The sequence below is a fragment of the Temnothorax longispinosus genome, chromosome 11 (assembly GCF_030848805.1).
Source record: "Temnothorax longispinosus isolate EJ_2023e chromosome 11, Tlon_JGU_v1, whole genome shotgun sequence".
Lineage (NCBI taxonomy): Eukaryota > Metazoa > Arthropoda > Insecta > Hymenoptera > Formicidae > Temnothorax > Temnothorax longispinosus.
Window position 1 is genome coordinate 6,635,688 of NC_092368.1, and position 8,549 is coordinate 6,644,236.

Sequence of the window (8,549 nt, forward strand, 5' to 3'; positions counted from 1 at the left end):
TCACGCGTTTGTAATTTTGCAGTGCGCGAGTAAAAATAATGTCGTAATTAGTAACAAAGCAGATTGCAAAAGTAAGTTTACAATAGCACAGTAAAAGTAAAATAGTTATGTAACAACACTTTTCGTAATTGTATTATTGAATATTCAAATAGTAAATTTGCAAACAAATTTGAAAAAATGTACAAAAATGAAACTGCTTTATTTCAAGACAAATTGTTTATGTACACAATGTACTATTGTAAATGTACATATGTACTATTGTAAATGTACACAATATCAACGTATTATTCCGAAACAAACTTGTAAGTGTACAAAATGTTAATGTAATATTACAAAGTTAACTAGGAAATATACAAAAATGTTAATTTAATGTTACAAAATGTACTTGTAAATAAATTAAATGATAATGTAATGTTACAATTAGCTGTTTGTATTATTACAAAACAAACCGTAAATGTTACAGTTCGTTTTTTAATAATACATTAACATTTGGTCTTTTTACAAATTTGTTTGGCTATAATACATTGACATTTTGTTCATTTACAACTTTGTTTTGCAAATTTATTATTTGAATGTTTAATAATACAATTAACGACATATCCGTGTGTGTGAAGCTAGCGTCTCATTTTGCGGAAACTTACAAATTATTGAGAGTTCTGACTTCCTTTTCAATAGTTCTAGAGTTCCTGCTAGTTTAAACAAATAGTTCTGGCTTTTAAAGCCAAAAAACGCGTCAGTACAAACTGAGACGCTAGGTTCACGCAGCGTCTCACTTTGTCCTACACAAGTTCCACTACTGTATCTCATCAGATTTTGCGAGATCTATAGTTCTATAACAGTTCTATAAAGAGTTCTGCCATATAAAAGCAAAAAAATTAATTATAAAGTACTAAAAAAAATTACAATGTAACGAGTATACCGAGTTGAGACGCCAGTTGAAATCTCGGAGTTCCGATTTGTGTAAAATATTTTTCGAGTAGTTCTGAGCATATTGAAGCATTTCTTAAAGAGTTCCGAGCGCTAGAATATTTGTGTTATATTTTAAAAAATTAATATTAACCGAAAAGTAATCATGACGGAAAACGATGAAACGCTAAGCGAAATCTCGGAGTTCCGGTTTATATAAAATATTTTTCGAGTAGTTCTGAACATATAGAAGCATTTTCCAAAGAGTTCCGGGCATTGGCATTGTTGTATAATTTGTAAATAAATTAATAACACTCGAAAGTCAGGAATTTATCGAAAATAGGTGAGACGCTGGCCGTATTTCGACAGTTCTGCGAGTTTTATTATAATTTTCGTACAGTTCTGAACGTGTTCTAACGTTTTCTAAAGAGTTCTGGCGATAAACATTATTTAATCATTTTTTTAATAATTTTTATCGCTCGAGAAAGACGCATTTACGGGTATATGAGTGAGACGCTGTAGGAAATCTCGGAGTTCTGGCTTATATAAAATATTTTTCGTATAGTTCTGAACATATAAAAGCAATTTCTAAAGAGTTCCGGGCATTGGCATTGTTGTATAATTTGTAAATAAATTAATAACACTCGAAAGTCAGGAATTTATCGAAAATAGGTGAGACGCTGGCCGTATTTCGACAGTTCTGCGAGTTTTATTATAATTTTCGTACAGTTCTGAACGTGTTCTAACGTTTTCTAAAGAGTTCTGGCGATAAACATTATTTAATCATTTTTTAAATAATTTTTATCGCCCGAGAAAGACGCATTTACGGGTATATGAGTGAGACGCTGTAGGAAATCTCGGAGTTCTGGCTTATATAAAATATTTTTCGTATAGTTCTGAACATATAAAAGCAATTTCTAAAGAGTTCCGGGCGTTGGCAATGTTGTAAAATTTTTAAATAAATTAATAACGCTCGAAAGTCAGGAATTCATCGAAAATAGGTGAGACGCTGGCCGTATTTCGACAGTTCTGCGAGTTTTATTATAATTTTCGTACAGTTCTGAACGTGTTCTAACGTTTTCTAAAGAGTTCTGGCGATAAACATTATTTAATCATTTTTTTAATAATTTTTATCGCCCGAGAAAGACGCATTTACGGGTATATGAGTGAGACGCTGTAGGAAATCTCGGAGTTCTGGCTTATATAAAATATTTTTCTTATAGTTCTGAACATATAAAAGCAATTTCTAAAGAGTTCCGGGCATTGGCATTGTTGTATAATTTGTAAATAAATTAATAACACTCGAAAGTCAGGAATTTATCGAAAATAGGTGAGACGCTGGCCGTATTTCGACAGTTCTGCGAGTTTTATTATAATTTTCGTACAGTTCTGAACGTGTTCTAACGTTTTCTAAAGAGTTCTGGCGATAAACATTATTTAATCATTTTTTTAATAATTTTTATCGCCCGAGAAAGACGCATTTACGGGTATATGAGTGAGACGCTGTAGGAAATCTCGGAGTTCTGGCTTATATAAAATATTTTTCGTATAGTTCTGAACATATAAAAGCAATTTCTAAAGAGTTCCGGGCGTTGGCAATGTTGTAAAATTTTTAAATAAATTAATAACGCTCGAAAGTCAGGAATTCATCGAAAATAGGTGAGACGCTGGCCGTATTTCGACAGTTCTGCGAATTTTATTATAATTTTCGTACAGTTCTGAACGTGTTCTAACGTTTTCTAAAGAGTTCTGGCGATAAACATTATTTAATCATTTTTTAAATAATTTTTATCGCTCGGGAAAGACGCATTTACGTGTATATGGGTGAGACGCTGTAGGAAATCTCGGAGTTCTGGCTTATATAAAATATTTTTCGAATAGTTCTGAACATATAAAAGCAATTTCTGAAGAGTTCCGGGCGTTGGCAATGTTGTAAAATTTTTAAATAAATTAATAACGCTCGAAAGTCAGGAATTTATCGAAAATAGGTGAGACGCTGGCCGTATTTCGACAGTTCTGCGAGTTTTATTATAATTTTCGTACAGTTCTGAACGTGTTCTAACGTTTTCTAAAGAGTTCTGGCGATAAACATTATTTAATCATTTTTTAAATAATTTTTATTGCCCGAGAAAGACGCATTTACGGGTATATAGGTGAGACGCTGTAGGAAATCTCGGAGTTCTGGTTTATATAAAATATTTTTCGTATAGTTCTGAACATATAAAAGCAATTTCTAAAGAGTTCCGGGCGTTGGCAATGTTGTAAAATTTTTAAATAAATTAATAACGCTCGAAAGTCAGGAATTCATCGAAAATAGGTGAGACGCTGGCCGTATTTCGACAGTTCTGCGAATTTTATTATAATTTTCGTACAGTTCTGAACGTGTTCTAACGTTTTCTAAAGAGTTCTGGCGATAAACATTATTTAATCATTTTTTAAATAATTTTTATCGCTCGGGAAAGACGCATTTACGTGTATATGGGTGAGACGCTGTAAGAAATCTCGGAGTTCTGGCTTATATAAAATATTTTTCGTATAGTTCTGAACATATAAAAGCAATTTCTAAAGAGTTCCAGGCGTTGGCAATGTTGTAAAATTTTTAAATAAATTAATAACGCTCGAAAGTCAGGAATTCATCGAAAATAGGTGAGACGCTGGCCGTATTTCGACAGTTCTGCGAATTTTATTATTATTTTTGTACAGTTCTGAACGTGTTCTAACGTTTTCTAAAGAGTTCTGGCGATAAACATTATTTAATCATTTTTTAAATAATTTTTATCGGCTGAGAAAGACGCATTTACGTGTATATGGGTGAGACGCTGTAGGAAATCTCGGAGTTCTGGCTTATATAAAATATTTTTCGTATAGTTCTGAACATATAGAATGATTAAATAATGTTTATCGCCAGAACTCTTTAGAAAACGTTAGAACACGTTCAGAACTGTACGAAAATTATAATAAAACTCGCAGAACTGTCGAAATACGGCCAGCGTCTCACCTATTTTCGATAAATTTCTGACTTTCGAGCGTTATTAATTTATTTAAAAATTTTACAACATTGCCAACGCCCGGAACTCTTTAGAAATAGCTTTTATATGTTCAGAACTATACGAAAAATATTTTATATAAGCCAGAACTCCGAGATTTCCTACAGCGTCTCACCCATATACCCGTAAATGCGTCTTTCTCGGGCGATAAAAATTATTTAAAAAATGATTAAATAATGTTTATCGCCAGAACTCTTTAGAAAACGTTAGAACACGTTCAGAACTGTACAAAAATTATAATAAAACTCGCAGAACTGTCGAAATACGGCCAGCGTCTCACCTATTTTCGATAAATTCCTGACTTTTGAGCGTTATTAATTTATTTAAAAATTTTACAACATTGCCAACGCCCGGAACTCTTTAGAAATTGCTTTTATATGTTCAGAACTATACGAAAAATATTTTAGATAAGCCAGAACTCCGAGATTTCCTACAGCGTCTCACCCATATACACGTAAATGCGTCTTTCTCGGGCGATAATAATTATTAAAAAAATGATTAAATAATGTTTATCTCCAGAACTCTTTAGAAAACGTTAGAACACGTTCAGAACTGTACGAAAATTATAATAAAACTCGCAGAACTGTCGAAATACGGCCAGCGTCTCACCTATTTTCGATAAATTCCTGACTTTCGAGCGTTATTAATTTATTTAAAAATTTTACAACATTGCCAACGCCCGGAACTCTTTAGAAATTGCTTTTATATGTTCAGAACTATACGAAAAATATTTTATATAAGCCAGAACTCCGAGATTTCCTACAGCGTCTCACCCATATACCCGTAAATGCGTCTTTCTCGGGCGATAAAAATTATTTAAAAAATGATTAAATAATGTTTATCGCCAGAACTCTTTAGAAAACGTTAGAACACGTTCAGAACTGTACGAAAATTATAATAAAACTCGCAGAACTGTCGAAATACGGCCAGCGTCTCACCTATTTTCGATAAATTCCTGACTTTCAAGCGTTATTAATTTATTTAAAAATTTTACAACATTGCCAACGCTCGGAACTCTTTAGAAATTGCTTTTATATGTTCAGAACTATACGAAAAATATTTTATACAAACCAGAACTCCGAGATTTCCTACAGCGTCTCACCTATATACCCGTAAATGCGTCTTTCTCGGGCAATAAAAATTATTTAAAAAATGATTAAATAATGTTTATCGCCAGAACTTTAGAAAACGTTAGAACACGTTCAGAACTGTACGAAAATTATAATAAAACTCGCAGAACTGTCGAAATACGGCCAGCGTCTCACCTATTTTCGATAAATTCCTGACTTTCGAGCGTTATTAATTTATTTAAAAATTTTACAACATTGCCAACGCCCGGAACTCTTTAGAAATTGCTTTTATATGTTCAGAACTATACGAAAAATATTTTATATAAGCCAGAACTCCGAGATTTCCTACAGCGTCTCACTCATATACCCGTAAATGCGTCTTTCTCGGGCGATAAAAATTATTTAAAAAATGATTAAATAATGTTTATTGCCAGAACTCTTTAGAAAACGTTAGAACACGTTCAGAACTGTACAAAAATTATAATAAAACTCGCAGAACTGTCGAAATACGGCCAGCGTCTCACCTATTTTCGATAAATTCCTGACTTTCGAGTGTTATTAATTTATTTACAAATTATACAACAATGCCAATGCCCGGAACTCTTTAGAAATTGCTTTTATATGTTCAGAACTATACGAAAAATATTTTATATAAGCCAGAACTCCGAGATTTCCTACAGCGTCTCACTCATATACCCGTAAATGCGTCTTTCTCGGGCGATAAAAATTATTAAAAAAATGATTAAATAATGTTTATCGCCAGAACTCTTTAGAAAACGTTAGAACACGTTCAGAACTGTACGAAAATTATAATAAAACTCGCAGAACTGTCGAAATACGGCCAGCGTCTCACCTATTTTCGATAAATTCCTGACTTTCGAGTGTTATTAATTTATTTACAAATTATACAACAATGCCAATGCCCGGAACTCTTTGGAAAATGCTTCTATATGTTCAGAACTACTCGAAAAATATTTTATATAAACCGGAACTCCGAGATTTCGCTTAGCGTTTCATCGTTTTCCGTCATAATTACTTTTCGGTTAATATTAATTTTTTAAAATATAACACAAATATTCTAACGCTCGGAACTCTTTAAGAAATGCTTCAATATGCTCAGAACTACTCGAAAAATATTTTACATAAATCGGAACTCCGAGATTTCAACTGGCGTCTCAACTCGGTATACTCGTTACATTGTAATTTTTTTTAGTACTTTATAATTAATTTTTTTGCTTTTATATGGCAGAACTCTTTATAGAACTGTTATAGAACTATAGATCTCGCAAAATCTGATGAGATACAGTAGTGGAACTTGTGTAGGACAAAGTGAGACGCTGCGTGAACCTAGCGTCTCAGTTTGTACTGACGCGTTTTTTGGCTTTAAAAGCCAGAACTATTTGTTTAAACTAGCAGGAACTCTAGAACTATTGAAAAGGAAGTCAGAACTCTCAATAATTTGTGAGTTTCCGCAAAATGAGACGCTAGCTTCACACACACACACACAGTATCCTTACATTATTATTTCTTTATTTTTCCGTGCTGTTGTAAATTTACTTTTGCAATCTGTTTTATTACTATTACAAAATTACATTTTCCTTCCGTACTGCAAAATTACAAATGCGTGGAAATTTACACCTATTATAGTGGGTCTCAAAATTACCCACTATAATAGTTGTAATTTTACACAAATTTTTTTTACAGTGCGGTGTCTCGTTTGACTGAAGCATTTAGAGAAGCGGATAACAGTGGCATACACAGCCATCTGGCATTATTTTACGGCCAACAAATGCCCAAGTCTGGCCAGAAAACCGAAATTATTCTTCATTCAAGCGTGCCAAGGCATTGAATCCGATCCCGGATTTAATGTTAATGAATGTACAGAAACGGATAAATTAGACTCAATTTCCGCACCTGAAACATTCCGTATACCAATTCATGCGGATTTTCTTATTGCTTCCGCAAGCAGTCCAGGTATTGTCATCTGAACATTAACCTTCTATTGCCTCTCTTACGTTTTTTAACTCAACCTAAATGATATATATAAATACAAGGCTGACGATCGCTTCAGTTTCATGGACATACATAAGTCTTGCAACATAGGAAACGGCTATTTCAGCCTGTAATTTGACTAACAATCGACGATATATTCTGACTTCAACATGACTAATTGTCTACAGACATGGGTGAGATTTGATTGGAAATTGTAGCGCCGGATCGTACCCGAGTCTTTTATTGTTAATGCGGTATTATTTATGATTTATGTTCTGAAGAAGGCCAAGTATGGCTCGAAACGTAAACTAACTCGATTGTATATTATAATAATTATTAATATATTTTTAACATCCATTAATGCTCGTTCATTATATATTATAGACTGATCCTAACTGGAGAATGACCATTTTGAATCATTTGTAGATAAGTATATTGCTATTGTGATCCTGTCAATGAAAAGTTACAATAAATATAGCAGTTATACCTGTCACTGCTAGGATCGCAATCACGATCAAGCACCAATAATGTTCCATGGCATTGTTAATTTTGTAAGAGCTGTAATACACGAATCGTTCAATGATACGTTATTGTAATTCATAACAATTTCCGATAGTCACAGAAACTTGTCATTGTCTACTGTGACTAATCAGATGTTTCTAGTCATTAAACGAAAGAATTCTTACACAATTACTAAATACATTCGCTTATTGGTGCTTGAACGGCATTTTAATGTAAATTAGAACACTGCAAAAGATCAGGAAGATTTCATCGAAAAAAAAAACAGTGGTAGTATTAAACCTTAAAAAAATCTAAGTAACAAGTGGTAGACGAAATCTTTGTATCTTGAAAAATCTCGAAAAAACCTAAACAGTAGTATCTTCACCTCAAAAAAAAAAAAAAAACAAAGTAGTAGTATTATACCTCGAAAAAACCTAAGTAACAAGTGGTGGACGTAATCTTTGTATCTCCAAAAATCTCGAAAAAACCTAAGCAGTATTATTTTTATTTCCAAAAAATTATTACTCAAGTGATACACATCACAAAATTACGTTACCTTATCAAAAAATGAGTCGCGCTTCAAGTGATCTATTATTACAATTACAAAAAAGAAATGATATCTCTTTTTAAATTACAGCGCCAATTACAGAGAACATATATTTTTCGAGATACAAAGATTACGTCTACCACTTAGGTTTTTTCGAGGTATAATATTACTACTGCTTTTCTTCGATTAGAATAAAAAATTGAATCATGAAGAATTACACAGAGGTAACAGTACAAAATACAAATATTTTATTAAAATATTTAAACCCAACAAGGGAATATAAGGTATTTAAATACAAAGTTTATATATGTATTTTAAAAGATTTAATCGCATCGCAAAGAATTACAGAGGTATCAGTACAAAAAATAAAAATATTTTATTAAAATACATAAATTTTTCTTGTCAAAAAACTTGGCGCTGCTAGACCTCAAAATTAGGTCAGCCTGGTGTGTATGTGCGAGCGAGTGGGTGTGGGCGATGTGTGTG